Source organism: Rhamphochromis longiceps, linkage group LG22 (assembly GCF_057381845.1).
Source record: "Rhamphochromis longiceps isolate RC_006_pf linkage group LG22, R_longiceps_female_GT1.1, whole genome shotgun sequence".
Lineage (NCBI taxonomy): Eukaryota > Metazoa > Chordata > Actinopteri > Cichliformes > Cichlidae > Rhamphochromis > Rhamphochromis longiceps.
In genome coordinates, this window is record NC_140577.1 from 7,048,678 (window position 1) to 7,065,991 (window position 17,314).

Sequence of the window (17,314 nt, forward strand, 5' to 3'; positions counted from 1 at the left end):
CTAATCTCACTTCCTCACTAAGCTACGACACTCTCTCTCTGTGTCACTTATTCTGTAGCTCACTCGCCCTCTGTTTGCAGGCCACAACAGACGGTGTGTTCTCCGACTGCAGCTGACGGTGGCTCTGCAGAGCTGCAGGGGTGCTGTCGTGTTCATCTCCTCTGTTTTCTCTCTTTTATTTCTGCCTTTCCTCTTCAATGCGTACGCAGGAACCTCTCAAGGAAAATCCTGGAGGGACAAATTGTGTTTCTCGTAAAGCTGACTCCTTTAAAGGAAATTTTTAGAAGGGAAGTATATGCATGTGTCCCACAGTGATGTCATTTCTTAGAATAAAAATGTCTTTTTTCGCTCCAGCCACGTCCATTTAGGATGATGTAATCCACTCCCTGAATGTTTCGAAAACAAAAGCACTCATACAATCAAGGCTTGTTCTGCCACGCTTTGCAAACACCCATGCATTCTTTTGCTTTCCAGCAGTGCCACCAGCTTACTGATATCACAGGTTTCCTTCCCCAAAGATGCACACACAAACTTCACAGCTGGCTTTTGTAAAAACAATCCTGCTAGCTAGAAGAAAACTGAGGAGAAGGCCAGGACTTGAGCTGAGGTGGACTTTAATTAAATACTGACAGGAAAACCAGCTTGAGTGGAATCAGTCATCTCATTAGTGCACGAGTCTGTTCGTGTAACAGCCATGAGATGACGAGCCCAACTGAGCCAGGCCTGGATCACAGCTGAAGCTCAGATCCAGGTGAGTGCTTAATAAGAGCCCACTAGCTGCTCTTTAGCTCTCAACTGGCTGGTATTCGACATGTGACATAAGATTACACATCCCGGCAATAAAAAACCAACAAATACAAAAAAAATAAAAGAGTGTCCTGCTTGCGTCCTCACAGCTGACAGACTAAACGCACATTTTTATGAAGCCTCTTCGCTTGTTCTTTGCCGTCTCTTAAAATAGCTCAGCTGTGCCAGACAGCGCCAACGCAGGTTTGAATAATCTCAGCTGTGTGGAAGCAATGAGTCTGCACCGCTCTGGCTAAAAGCTCTGAGTCAAACAATATCCACCGACAGGTCATGTGACCCGGACCCAGGCGGTGAGGAAGGGCGGACGTTAAAGCGAGCTCCTGATGCTTGCAGGATGTGTACTGTGGACAGTGTTGTACAGTACAGGTACACACACTTATCCAGGCGAGGCAGTGACTCACAAACACTCTTATAGTCACAACAAGCTCAGACAGAGCCACACAAGCTCCTCCCCTTTCCCCCCCTTTCCCTCCAACAGCAGCCTTATTCCTTCAGCTCCATCCCTCCTCATGTCGTGTCCTCTTCCTCTCTGGTATTCTTCTCCTCCTCAGTCTTCACAGTGGTTCTCTCTTTCTGTCACTAAGGGACCATCCACACTAAAAATACCAGACGGAGCTTACGCCTCTAATACCACGCAGCATGCTTATCCCTCGCTCCCTCCTTCTCTGCCGTTATCGCCACTAATCTCTAACACAATCTCTCTTCTGCCCGGTCTTCCGGTGGTCTGGCGTTCTCCTCCTCTGATTCAATTTAAATTAAATGTGGAAGTGAAGGATGCTTCCAAGCGTCCTGCTTTTCCTCTTCTAGCCTGCCTGGTTGTCTGTCACTTCTTTCACTTTCTCTTTCATTTTCCATTTTTCTTGCAGCCGGCCTGTTTCCCAGGGCTCATTTAGCCCATTTCTGGTGACACTTGAAGCCTGGCACCACTCTGTCCCTTCTCTTTCATTTTATTCTTTCTTCTCTTCCGCTTCTCATCCCATTTCTGTCTCTTTCATTGGCAGCTACAAACACTGCATGTTAAATATTTGGCAGTTTGTCATTTTCTTCAATTTTCAAATCTAAACTTTCCCTGCTGGGTGGCTAAGATGTCCCAATTGCACACTAACAAGCTGTCCAGTTCGCCCCTTCAGCAGATTAAGATCACATTCAATTTGCCCTCCTGTGGCCACAGACGACAGACACCTGAGGGCTTAAATGCAGACTCCTGGACTCCTACTGTGCATTAAATACTACACAGATGCGTGTTAGATCAGCACCTTCAACGTTTCTACACGTGACTTTAATCAATTCAAATTAGTTTTACAAACTGTTTCTGCTCGGGTCAGAGTGATACAGTTTGTAAAACCCTGTTAGGAAGTGAAGCTGATTCAGGGTCACTGTGGCTTTGTTATCGACCCACATCTAAATAAAGACTTCATCATCCTGTTCAGTGGTCATGACATTAAAGCAGACATTGCTTTAACTTGTTTTCAATTTAGTACGTTTTCTTTTTACAGTGAGACGATTGAATTTTCATTTTTTCTGACAACTGGAAATCACTCCAGCAGGCTTCAGCATTTACAAGCAAAGCAGAGCTGATTCAGACCAGTTAGCTAACTATGAAGAACTACAGTCCAATATGGCTGCAGCCATGGGAGGTTTTAGATATTTAGTTATTTTTACGGTGACTTATGCACACATTTTCACTTTTATCTACACACATTGTTTGTGTGCTTACAGAGCTTGTAGATTCAGATCTAACTGGTTAAAATTTGCCTCTGGTAGATGGTGACAGACAGATCGGTCATATAATTACAAGCCAAGCAGTTTAGTGAAAGTTCAAACTTTTTGGAAGATTTTCCACAAAAGACCTGACTCTTCATCTCACAGAAAATTCCCTCCAAATCATAAATGCGTTGAGTCCCTTTGTCATTTTGTCCTGAGAACAACAACAGTTTGCCCCATTCTCACAAAGAATCCTTCTAAAAGCTTCTAAATCCTGATATATTCAAAATAATTAAATTGAATATAAGTTAAGCTAAACTATTACTAGTAAAATACTACTACTAAACAACTTTGGTAACACTTTAATTCTTTTTCATTCAACCCAGAGTAATCCTAACAAACAGACAGATTATTAACTTCTCCTTGGTGCAGGTTTTTAAATCTACTGAAGCCTTATTTATTATTTACTGATGTTGCGCTGTTGGACAGGCTGTACGCGTAAACAACAAACCCTGTGCTCAATAAAAAGCGTAGTAATTTCAAAGAAAGCATAAACCACTGACATTTAAGTAGTATGTCAACTTTTACCACATCATGTACTTTCTATATAAAAACCCATGCATCCACACACCCTGGCATGCTTGGCCTATCACTGTGAAATGCTGAGTTTCCTGTCACAAGTCACACACACACACACACACACACACACACACACACACACACACACACAAGCTGTGTTACACAGTAGCAGCTCCTCTATAAACTGGAAACAACAAGTAAATCAACATGAAAGTCAAATATGATGCTTCATAACGTCCAACCACACCCAACATCTCCAAATGACTAAAGTAGTTGCATTCCTACAAGTGCACAGTCATTGTGACACCCACATGTAACCGAATTACTGCACGCACCTAAACGCAGACAGCCAAGTGTTCACACTCCTTTTATGTATTATGAGACGTATTATCTGTTAGTGACACTTACACCTAATTCCACTCACATCCATCTTTGAATGAGCTTCAAAAAGATCAAATCACGGTGAGAAAGTCACACTTTCACCGCCTTGCAGCCATACAGAGGGTGAGTGCACTCAAAGGAAATATTACATATGTGTAAGGAAACATATCTTGCATCTTGTTTATTTAGCAGCATTAATTATCTAACCACACCTCATATTTTTGTGTCTATCAATAACCATCCAGGGCTTTTTTTCAGTAAAAACTTTGCTTATTTCAGTAGGTAAATGCCAGACCACATATGCTAAGCCAGGGGTAGGCAACTCCAGGCCTGGAGTGCACACCTGAATCAAATGATTAGTTGATTTTGAGGCCTCTGGAGAACTTCAAGACATGTTGGGGAGGTAATTTAGCAATTTGAATCAACTGTGTTGGATCGAGACACATCTAAAATCTGCAGGACACCGGCACTCGAGGCCTGGAGTCGCCGACCCCTGTGCTAAACCAAAGTGAAATCCTACATTAAGCAAATGAGTTCAACCATATTCTGGCCACCTTCCATCACTAATTATCTTCATAGCGGCCATGTTTCCCGCCGGCCTTTTCACTGCCCGCTTTTCTCTCTTACCACAACTCAATCGTGATCAGAGATGATCTGGCCTCACCCCCCCAGTACCGATCGACCTCATTGATTCACACTGTGACATCATGGCAGATACTGCTCTGCTTGTGAATCCCAGTCAGTCACCGCAGTCAGATAAAATTAGCCACAGTCCCAAAACCAAACATAGAAATTGGTTCAGTTTTTCCGCTCATGAGACACAAGCTTTGACAGAACAGCAGCTACTGAGCGTGAGTGTAAAGGTTACCATCAATATGTCAAAACGATGTAGTCATCCCAGACTTTAGACAGGTACAGTATTAATTATGCAACTCGAGCAGGCTTTAAAGGAGCGTTAGCACCAAGGCTACATTACAAAACACAAAAGGAATTTCCCTAATGCAAGACAAAGGTATGAATAATTGGACACATGACCAAACTTAGCAGCTTACTGGCAGCACAGCGTTTCATTGTTTACTGTAGAGTATGAAGATTTAAACACAGAGCATAGCTCATGCAAGCAGCTGAAGATGCACATAAATGCGACGATATAACATCTTTTTCATGGATTCTCCTCCACTGACTCATGTAGATACAACAATAAAGTCCCTGCAGCACAAAAGCATGAAGTGTCTCAGTGTAACAGGAGATGAAACAGGAGGAACCTTCATGCTCTTACAGCACAAGCTGCTTTACATTCCAGTAAAGCTAAAATAGAAAAACTGCACGGTTAATACAAACACCCATTACAAGCCAAGAAAACACTAAAGGTACTAATATAAAGGGGGGAAAAAGACACTGACATGCTAACAAAGAAGCAGAAGAGGCGGAGCCTAAACAGGAAGCACATGGATCTTGACATATAAGTCAGAACTGAAGCAGTGAGGAGGAGGAAAACTGTAGTCGACAGTGACCATTTACCTGCGTCAGTGATGGGCATCTGACGGCGGCGGCGGCGGTAGTACCAAAACCCAGCTGCAGTCAGAAAGTGAAAAGCCACCACCAGGATTGGCGTTATGACATCAGGGTCTGACAGAAAATCCATCTTGTCGTACCGAGCGATGACAAAGTGCTCCTAGTCTGTCTGAACTTCCACAAAATACCACTTAAATAACAACCAAGTGAAGTTCCTGAAAGTCCAACAACTGAATCCCTCCAGGTTACGTCCCAACGCTAGCAGCATCCACGCAGATTCACACAAGCCTTCTAAGGTCCGCGCACAGAATCATGACGATCCTTGGCCTGCTTTCACTTCTTCCCTTCCTTCCTCCAGCAGCATCTCTCAACTTCCTACACAAACTCCTGCAGCTACAAACTTCTGAGTCCCTCTCTCCATTCAGATGCCCTCCCTCTCCCCCCTATGCCTCTCTCTCTCTCGCTGCGTTTTAACCTCACTTGCTCTCTGACACTCTAACAGTGAATTCCATTCCCCTGAAACAAGCGACCAGACTGTAGCCGTTGCTCAGTGCGCTGTTAGAAAAGCAGTAAATAAAAGAAATGGGACTAAAAGGACGGAAATGTGTGTATGCCACGTGTGTGTGTGTGGTTGCCTCACACTCAGAAGGAAACCACATGGGAGATACCATACCATCTTCCTGTGTGCATTCTCTGCATTACCATTTTAGCATGTTAAAATAGATTTTTGTATGTATATATATATATTAGTATGCACACATGCATATAACTTTCTAAGTGGGTGCACACGCTGGCAGAATTTGTTGATGATGATGATGATGTGAGTGTGTCTGTGAGTGCGAGTGTGCACCCCTGTTGAGAAGGTGAGTGTGTATGCGTGTTTACCTCTGTTGCCATGAGTGAGCAATGCATCCTGTCTGTGATATTTATTAACGGCTATCTTTGAGTGATGTCTGCTGACTGTGACAGTGCGTTCAAAAGCTTTGGACACAAGGGGAGAGTGTGTGTGTGTGTGTGTAAGAGACATTACAGAGTGATTCAGCATGATTCAGGCTGCACACTAAAAGGCAGGGGGTCCCACAGCTGCTCTCACCTCGCAGAGAATTGTGTGTCTGTGCCTGAGTGTCTGTGTGAGTGTCTGTGCGTCTGACTCTGTGGTCAAGTTATCATGTCACCTCTGAAAAAGCTGCTGAGGTTTTTGGTCCTAGCAACCTCGAGACAAAACAACACACAACCACAACAAATCTGATGCTCTATTTGTGGGGTGAAAAACTTCACCGCCTCAGACTGTTCTGACTGTCGTGTTGATTTGAGTTCATGTGATTTAACACACTGATTTAAAGACGAGGAGTGAGTCTTTCTTTGTTTGTCATTTCCTGAACATCACAATTACCAGATAACATGAGGTGATGGACGTGTGTTCAAGATCCCGACTAACTGTCCGGTACTTTCCACTGTAGTTTAGTTAGTGCTATGCACTGACTACGTTACCCAGAGTCCTTTTTGTCCCAAGATTATGGCCTGCACTCAGATGAGAGTCAGACTGACAGTTTCAACACTGAACAAGAAAATTCACTGAAAATTTAAGGTTTGTACATTTTCCAAGTTAATTAAAGCTACTACACACGCACAGACATGGGAGTTGTGATGTTCTGTGCTACAAATTCAGCAAAAACATGCTAATATTGCCAAGAGTTTGACAAAGTGATTCAACAAACAATAATTATGAACAACTTTACATTTATCATCACGATAACTTGTCCACAGAACAACTTCACAAACTTTACAGACACTGATGAAATGCAAAATATGTTCCTTTACTTGAATTATCATCAAGATTTTCTGTGCAGTTATATAGTAGTTATATAATAACATGATTATATAAAAGCCAGGTTTTAATTTGTCAGTGCCGTGCTCTTTGAGATGTTGCTGATAGTTTCTGACAACGTTAAACACGAAACACCAAAGTACCACAAAAGGAAAGTAATGGACAGTTTAACACGATTGTTTTCACAGGGAGGAAATTAAGTGACCTATTATTTCAAAGTATTGAGAGGATGAGCATATGTAAATGGGAACCTTAAAACTTGACAAAGCTGAGATAAAACCTGAAATAAAAGCCTGTTTGGGATTTCCAGCTTCCCAGTTTAATGGGAATGGAGCACTTTAGTTTGCAGAAAAGCAGAAACTGGATGTTGCATTTACTTATTTATAGTTTCTCACAGTTGCGAAAAGGAAATTACAATAATAGATTAACTAAAACAGAAAAAAAGTGAGAAAAGAAACTGTGTGAAGCAGACATGTCTTGTGTGGGAAAGTTTGTTGCTACCACTGTGGGGCAGAAGAGACCAACATGTGTGTGTTAGGCTAGATGACATAACACTCACACCCACTGAGAACACACAAGTCGGGTGTTACACTCAGCAGCCTGAAACCAACCATCTCTGAAAGAATCTTTTTATGTTGTTGTTTACACACTTAAACCATCTTTAAGAATCCTTCACTGCTTAATATCAGGTCTTTAAGGAGGAAAATTACAGTTACATCTGCTTTTATATCGCCCCTCTGCACACAAAACGCCTCCTCTAAGCTAATTTTCACATCATCTTCACGCACACTTAATTCACACCTGCAAAAACATCAATAATTCACATGCATAAATGCACTTCAACAGTATAACACCACTTACACTCCCAGGACCTTCAATGAATTAAAGGCTGCTGTTTTTGCTTGTGTGTGCATGCTGTCAGGGTCAAGAGGTCAGGGATCTGCGTCACGCAAAAAGTTTTACAAATGGAAGATTTACAACAAAACCCAGGGATGATGTGAGACTACAGTATAAGCAGGAAACAGGAGAAGAAGAAAGATGGAGGGATAAAGATGGAAGAGTACAGGAAGCATTGAGAGGAGAGATGGAGGAAAGCTACAGTGTTATTACAAGGCTCTGTGCCGGAGAGTGAAAGACTCTTTTCTTTCTGATATCAGAGGGAGAAATCTCACAGTCACTGACACACACACACACACACACACACACACACACACACACACACACACACACACACACACACACACACACACACACACACACACACACACACACACACACACACACACAGAAAGCCTTTTGTGACCGTCAGCTTCACTGCTGACTATATTAGCATAATTAAATCCCTCCAGAAACTCAGAAAACCCTCAAATGACACAAACAATTAAATAATGTAAATATCTCCCTTTACGTGACAGGTCTATACGATGCTCGCAACAGCCTGTCACGTCTTCCCGTCTCTCCCTCCCCCAGTAAAACTCAATCCTTGCAGTCAGTACCAAGGTCACCCTGACACACAGAAGTACGCGGGCACACACGCTCCACATCTCCCAGAAATATGCCGTACCTTTGTGCGCACCTATTACTGCCTTGGGCCAGCACATGATAATACTCCACAAACAAATTTCTCTCCTCACTCCCACAAAGAGACACACACACACACACACACACACACACACACACACACACACACACAGAGGCCGAGCCATAAACTGCATCTGCATATGCAAATACCCTGCAGGCCGAGCACACCTAAGAGCATGTGCAATCGCAGGTGCATTGCTGCACAAGTGGCTGCAGTAAATGACCATAAGCCATAACCATAATTTGTTCCTGCGGTATATTTCACCATCAAAGTGGATCTATTATGCACATTTATAGTTCAATATATTTTACTCTTAGACTCCATTAAAGCCTCTTTGCAATATAAGCCTTATTTATTTTGTGCAGGACCTCAGTGAAGTGAAACACACTCCCAGGCCTTAATCTAGTAATATTTCTAACGGCCAGCAGAGGGCGATTAAAAAAATCTACATATATCAAAGCCTATGGGAAGACTCCCTTGCACTGTAAACACTGTCCTGATGGATTTATGAGCTCAACTGCTGGTTTCAGGTCATAGTGAATAAACTACGAAGTTATTTTGTCATGTCATTGGCTAAATTTGTCTTTTGTAGTGTTTTATGCTCTGATTGGCTGCCCCTCACAAACAGAGGCTTGAACAGCAGAGCGTCTGTGTTAACAAACAGAGCCGAGTGCCTCAGCTGACCATATAAAGATACCTGCATGCCATGAGATCATACAGCGCCTAAAGTGGCAAAACATCTCAGAAACAGGGCATTGAGAGCAGTTTAAGCTGTTGCTTACACATATAGAGGTATACTTACACATATATTTAATAATAAACTTACCCTAAAAAAACAAAAGGACATTTCTATCACATATGGCCACCGTAAAAACCTTCATTTTATGATAGCTGGTTTATGGTAGCAATAGCAGGGATGAATTACTAAGATAGTGTTTTGGCAATATTTAACAACGAAGTGCAGCATCCCAGCTGTTTGAGAGCCAATGCCAACTGCAGGAGGAAACACAGAGGGCAGAGGGGAGGATGAGCAGCAGGGAGCAGGATGAGGAAAATGACGATCACATCACAGTGATGAATCCTCTAGCCTTGGACTTTCATGTCCAGATTTCATGGTGACAAAAACTTCCCATCTCCCCCTTCCTCCTCCTCCTCCTCTCTGGCTCCTTTTAGTCCTTCTGAATCCAAATCCCATGTGCCAGAATGAACTCAATTACCTCTGCATCTAAACCAGCTTCTACTTGTGCAAGCATCCCCTATCAAACAGTGCTAAACCAAAATGTAATAGTTTTGTGTTGAGAATTAGCTATATAAAAGATGAAAAATGGAAACTGTCCTCCCTTATGAGCCCAATGCCTCTGTTATCTTTATAAAAAGATAACAGTGAAGAGAAACTGTTCTGAAAGAGCTGCTGTAAACTATTTCTTTTATATCTGAATAAAGCAGCTATTTTCAGAGTCCAGTCATTGCACAGCTGCATGTTGTGTGACCATGAAAACATCACAACTGACTGTCAGCCTCCCACACTGTTCCCCGGCAGCTGCGTGACCTCTGACATCTCTACTGGCAACATGCCGCAGAAACTCTTCCCGTCTGGAAACTGAGCCGGCAGCCACAGTCCCGACCTGCCAGTCTGAGGCTGACGATTCAGACAAAAATACCACGAGGATTCAGACTCAGGAGGTGGATACTGACGAGAGGAAGAAAACACTTGTACATGTTTTGATGAAATATATTTCCACCAGCAGCGTGCTCTGCAGAGGCACCGGACTTTCTCGTGTCACTAAATCACACAGTAAAATTGTCCCTGTGATCCTGAAGAGTGATTAAGCTGTAATTCTGTTTGCACTGCAATGACAAACAGATGATGTATGGCCTGCAGGCAAAGTTGGAGCTATGTTGACATAGAGCCAAACTTCGAGATGACCTCAGAGGGACGCTGCTTCCCTCTGCAGCACTGAACCCTGCAGTTAGGGGGCAGACTGGGTCCAGTTACAGAGCAGCACAGCTCCACTCGTTCCCAGTGTTTCAGCATTTATTCTCAAACATCTTATTCAGCTGAAAACAAAGTTTAGCCACATACGTAAAACAGTGAACTTCAGTTCTTCCTGAAGACTTAAACTTAGAGAAGTGAACATGAAGTTCACTAGAGTTGATTGAGACTTCATAGACAGACCAGTTATCTGATGCTCATGCTGTGACTCTTCAGTTCATTTGCTGTCTGAAATTAGCGGTTTTAACTCGTCTACCTTTAAGCCAGCTTTCTTCTGATTGGCTGCCCCTCACAGTCGGAGTGTTTAGACATCAGAGCCGTGTGCTGTCTGTGCTCACATCCAGGGCTGTATTCATGAGATTAATGATATCACCTCTCTATGAAATCATAAGAAGCAAAGAGTGTTCAGAGCCGTCTGAAATCTGAGCTTTTGACTGCTGGGAATTTACTGACCTAAATATTTGAAACTTTAACTGTGCTTAACAGGAGCATCACCCACTGTAACCGTACATTTATGACAGAAAATAAAGAAAACCTCAATAGGTCCCCTTTAACTACAGTACTATTTTCATCAGGTTAGAAACACTGGTAAGTTTCTTTGCGGTCCTCTTTATAAACTAGAGAACTTTGTTTCACTTCCACCTTCATCTCTGTGTAAAAAACAAAACAAAAAGCCTTTTTATTCAGGTATGCATTTCTATGTTGCACATACGTTGTTAGTGTTACGTCAAAGTAGGAGTGCCCTGGGTTCAAACCCATCTGAACCTTTTGTTCCGCACAAAAGCTTCAGAAGCATTAGTTTAGCATTAATGCTACATTACGGTTATTTAAAGAGGCATTAAAGAAAAATCATGTGCGACATTTACAGGAAGTACACGTTTCTTTGTTGGTATTCAACCTTGAGCTACTAAAGATTTTATCTAACATCATTCTTTCCAGGTTGGAAGAGTTACAGGAATCTTGACTGACTGTTTTATTTATTTACACATCAGACAACATGTAAAACTGCATTTTTAATTTGTTTTAGTTAGTTCATCTCACAATCTACAAATCACATACTGGTGAAGTAATATACTGGTATTTATTTCACAAGCATGGAGGTAATGCATTTTTAATGATTAGTAATTTACTCTTACATCCAGCTTGACAGGGAGCACTGTGTCTACTGTGCTGGCTATACAAGCGTCTCTTAGTGCGAGATGAACACATCAAGTAAGTTTCGTTTTGACATGAGAACTAAGCGGATCGCTGCACCCATTCCAAAGATGACGGGAACAGAGCCAGGAGTCATCAGACAGAGAGAGAGAGAGAGAGAGAGACGCAGACAGCGATACCTCGAGATGCCATTACGAGATTAAAGTACAGGAGAGAGGTAAAGGATAACACAGGAGGGGGGAGAGGACGAGGGTGGTTCCCCAGATGAACCAACAAGGATGGATTAACAGGAGGACGCACACAAAACACAGGGATGGAGGAGAAAAACGAGTGATGACAGACGGGAAGCTGACCCACCTGGAGACCAGCAAGAGGTGAAAAACTAAAGTTTCCCAGCTAAAAGCTTCAGCCGGTGGAATCACGCGGAAGCTCCCTTCCTCTGATAAAGGCTTTCATCTGTGTTGGTTAAACACAGGTTGTTATTAGAACATTTCCCAAAAAGCTTACTGTGTTTCAGGAAGTGACCTGGGGTTTTCTAAGATATGAGGCCATCTCATGATATGAGAAAAATGAGGAAAAACTCTTCAGGCGACTGTGCTTAAACACTAAAGGAGTCAAACTGGGTCATTAGCCCTGCAGCCTTGCTGCTGAGTCTGAATAAATGTCAGGAGAGCATACAACTCTTTTTCTGGAATTCCTGCATAGCAAAATTTAATTATATGGCTGAGAAAACAGGAAACGTTTCTGGGCCTGCACACGCAGAAATACAGACACATACACACGTGTGAAAGTTTTTGTTTTCAGCAAACAAAGCCCAATTACCCCTGTCCTCTCTTTCACCCTGCATATAAAAGAACAAGGATGTGAACATTAACATCTCTGCTCTACTCCCTTTGGGCCACGCCGACACACACAGCAGATCTTTTTTAGCATATAACTAATATCAATAGGATGCAAAGCTTATAACAAGAAGCTACATCAACACAACATACAGATGCAACTACTAACAAGCAGTTAGCTGAGCTATGAGTGGCACAAAGAGCGAGACAACATCAACATGAACTGAGTTTTCCTGCCAGTAAGAAATTCACTGAGCCTGATGAAAGCACCTCCGGCTGTCAGAAGCACATCCAGGTTTAAATATGAAATCTAAAGGTCCTCGGGCCACAGTGATAACTAGTACTGATGAATATGACGTTCCCCTTCCTGCTGTCACAAAGGCTAACCTATGCATCTACAGTAGCTTTAGGCAACATGAAGCACATGTGAGAGGAAAAGGAAAACATGCTAATCTTCTTTCTTGGTAGTAGCAGGTGATACAATCAACACTGCTCTTATATGAAAAAGGAAGCTTCAGCCAGGAAACTGCTGGCTCAGTTTAACATAAAAATCATGTTGTCAGAGTCTAAAATAAACTTCAATATGTCTACTTGCTATTTTAAAAGCATTTACACAGACATTTAAAACCCAGATCTTTGACTTGTAACTGTGTTGCTTCATAGACACGACTTCATTTCATTTACCTACATTCAACAACGGGAAAAACCGACCTCTTTTAGAGGAGATCTCCTATTCTATTGTATCTATCATGGTAAAAATAAAAATCAGAATTGAAATCAGACAAAATTATTTTTTAAACACTGGTATCAATCCAAGATTAGCAGTTAGTCCCACACTGCCACACACACTTTACAAATTAGACCTTTGGCACAGAAAGGCGTCCACTGATGTATGTATGAATGTAGCTACAGTAACTACTAACCATCTCCAAAAAACTGATTCTGTTCATCTGGACGTAGCATTTTCAGAGCATGCTGTTCATGTTATCTTCACTTTGGCAAAATCAAACTATGCAAAGTGACTTGTAGTAGGTTGAGCCTCTCAGAATAGAATACACATGTTCAGCAATACACATTGCAATTTGTTACATGATCGATGGATTGCAATGAAGCTTGACTGAGCCCGGGTGGAAGCAGGAAGCCTGCGTGACCTACGTGACCCGACTCTGACGCCGCCTCATTCTCACCCTTCAGGCTCAGGAGGTCCATGAAAACAGTGATGTTGACCTCTGGATCATTAAATGCTGGGTCAAAGCCCTCCTCAGATTATAGGCCAGGGATCATGGGGTGTGCATGTGCTGACATGAGTGCAAGCAAATCACCCAGCTAATCTTATCACACAGTTTGTAGGTAAACATTTCAAACCATCGCTCTGACATGGCTGCTTAAATATGGTTCTTCACAGCTACAGCAGAGAAACAGAGCTGTCAGCCCTGCATGGATAGATGGTGGGAAAGGAGGGAGGGGGGCATATAGAGCAGTAGATTTATGACCTTGTAAGAAAAGAGAAGCTTCATTTATCATTTGGTTTTAGGGTCTTGGTTAATCACAGGTTAATGAGCAGGAGAGGGAAGGGCAGAAGAAAACAGAGAAACACAAAGAATAAGAGTTGAACGAGGAAGAGGAATAAAAACTATTTAAATGGAGACAGATGGAGTAAGCAGCGTTCACTAAAGGAATAGGGTGGGAAGATTATGCAGAAGAGCATGGGATGACGAGGACAAGATAAGGAAAGATAAAAGATCAAAGTCCAGGAGGAACAAACATGAGATAAATGGGAAAGTGAAGACAGGTGAAAGTGAAATAAAAGGGGGGAAAAAAACAGCAACAACAGCAGATGACTCAAAGCGGAATCATTTCCAGAAGCTGAAACATGTTTCCTTACTGTTATGTTATTAGGTTTTAATTTGTAACTGGACATAAAAGAATATAGTGTGTTAGCAGCCCAGTGAGGCACTATTAATGTTAAAGAGCTTTAAGCCAAACGCACATAACATTAAAGCTATTGATTTTTATCATGTACTCTGTTTATCATTTACTGTGCTGTGGAGCTGAGGCTGATGGGAAAGTCAATGTCAAGCTGTCCACGTACTCACATCCACATCACTCACCTTTCACTATGCAGTTAGTTTTTCCATTTTGCACTGCTGCACGACGAAAAAGTGCAAAAACTTTAATAGAACTACTTTGTACCAGTAATCTATTAATTAAAAAAGCTTGGTATGAAACGCAGTTATTATTAAATGCATGTTCAGAAAATCAGGAACAGTACAAGGAAACAGACCTGTGTCTGAAAACTGTCTAAATAGGGACTGAAAAGATGACCTGATGGCGCTACGTGAAAAGTTTGGTGATCACCAAAGTCCTTGGAGCCATGGACGCCTAATACCCCTTTCATACTAGGACAATACCCGTGCACAATCAATAATTTCTGATCCATGGAGACCGACTTTCATGGCTATGGGAGGGGCTAAGCAATATTTGGGATCCCACAGGATCCGTCTGCCCCAGTTTTCTTCCCACGGACGTTACCTCAACTTCTCATAACAGCATTATGTAATAATTGGTTCTGAAACATGAAAAATATGTGGGCTGTTTCTCCAAAGGCACTGGCATATAACTGGTTCTGTACCAGTACCAGCATTGCTTTGGTCTAATGAAAACATTTTGGGTCAAGTGGACCGAGTGACAAAGCCACAGACTGCTAACAACAGTTAGCAACAAGCACCGGTGCTACGTTGGCTCCTCCTTTCTCCAAACAGGTTCAGAGCCGAGAAACAACGAGAGACTAAAGCAGGAGCAAGGGCAGGTGTGTTTGCGAGAGCCGAGAGGAAAGAGTGAGACATCTATGAAGGAACCGTGAGAGAGATGAAGCTGAAGAAGAAAAACACTTTGATGATGAGGTCAGCTGATGGGAAAAGACGGGGCACAGCGAGAAAGACAAAAGGTGAGGCGATGACAGGGCCAGGGGCAAAGAATGTGAAGAGTGTACACAAATACAGGGGACCCTACCACATAACCACGGTAACCGGGCCTTTAACCCCAGCTGTTCCCGTCGCCATGGACACCTCTCAATTAGGACCCTTCCTCCACCCTATCCCATCCTCTGGCCTTTCATTCAGGCACTTGACCTGACCTCCTGAAATAGCTGTAATTATCAGACTGTCAAAGGCATCTGCGGCGTCCACGCCACCAGGACGTCAACGTTTACGCCCAGTCACTCTTTAAAAATGTTCTTTTCTTCCCCAATTAGTTATTTAATCCAATATGTTAGGATGAAACATTAACACAGCACAGACTCAGGAGTCACCTTCAATTTCTAATATACTTTCTATTTGACATAAAGCAGGATAAAATATTTATGTGAGCAAAAATTAGACATATAAAAATGATGACCATGGCCTCCTTATTGTTCAAAATATAATAAATAAGAAGAGACTCACTAAGTGTACGGCCTTCCACTAAAAGCTGCATTTTTATCAGCTGGTGCTCGTTTGGTTCAGTTTGACTTCCTAATGGTTTCGGTAGTAAAACTGTCTTGAATGCAGCTTGTTAAATGAATCAAGTAGCCTGGAAAGCTAAACACAAATCCCTCTCACTCACGGAAGACTTTCACTTCTGTTTTATGGCTCTGATTTCACGTGTGTGTTGCACACAGGCAGGTGTGTGTGCACGCCGAATTCAGGCTGTGTCACTGTAGCATTCGGCAAGATAGGCTTACGAGTGTGAGAGAGAGCGCAATCGAGAGACAGTGGATTATTGTGTTTGTGTGCGTGAGTGTTAATCTCACTGACGTAAAGCCAAAGACCACCTAGGCTGACCATCGAACACGAGGGGAGGGGAGGAGTGCTCGCACATCAGAGACAAACCGAAGCTCCTTTCTGCAAAGATCACCACACACAAACACCTACACCAAACGGACACCATTAAAACCAACAACAGCCAACACGGAGTAATTCCATCACCACTGATTTTCCAAGTACAATACAACCTTCCACATGGAAACGTGTCAGTTTGACACGAAGCACCTACCCAAACCAGTAGCACCAAGCACAACCACTGTGGCAACAGTTTATCCTCCAATGATAATTACATGAAAACTGCTCACGAATACCTTAGTGTTTTTCTTTCTGATATTACCTTGAAATACATCAATGTTGAAGACACTTTGGAGCATGACAGCTACACGTTTTTACTTTGCAAAAAGCTCCACGTTTTTACTTTGCAAAAAGCTCCACAACCATAACTTGCCCCCATCCAATTATTCGACACACAACCCAATAAATGTTCTTACTCCCTCTGGTTCAGATCCAGTGCTTTCTAGTACACAGTGTTTCTCTCAGAAGGGATGCTTAAAGTTTTTAAGTGCCTCTTTAGCTTTCTTGGCATGATGTTCACTTCAGTTTAATCCCCTCCAACAAATGATGCACACAGGCTGAAGGCCGTTAACATCCCCACTTCAGCTGAAGAATCAAAGCAGTGGCTCTCACAGTAATGTCTCAATTTTTCCCCATCTTTGTTTGATTTTATCTGCAAAAAAGTGATCGGTTTTATGTTCTCACAAATGTTACCCTACTCAAAAGTGTACAAATATTCCTCTTTTTCTTGAGGTTTCAAATTAAACAAATTACTTTTGAGCAATTAAAACAATACTCTTTGATTGACACTAAACCTCAGCCCACCCTGACTTGTCTTATAGCACACTGGGTTAAGGTATCCAAAGAAAGAGTAAGTTAGCCCAGCCTCCAACCTCAGAATCCAGTCGACGATTAATAATATGTGGTGTCAAAAAACCTGATCGACACAGGATCCAAACTGCACGACCCAATGGACCCGCTTACAAAATCCTGGTCCAAGACACCACATGACATCATGTGTGTTGTGGTTACACCAGCTATTATAGCGGTGGTTTTAATGTGGTGGCAGATCAG

General features: G+C 42.4%; 1 protein-coding gene across 12 annotated transcripts in view; it reads right to left on the reverse strand.

Annotated features, from left to right (window-relative positions):
• The window catches only part of macf1a (microtubule actin crosslinking factor 1a), a 234,715-nt gene that overhangs the window by 137,644 nt on the left and 79,757 nt on the right, over positions 1–17,314 (reverse strand). The gene's annotated exons all lie outside the window — the stretch shown is intronic.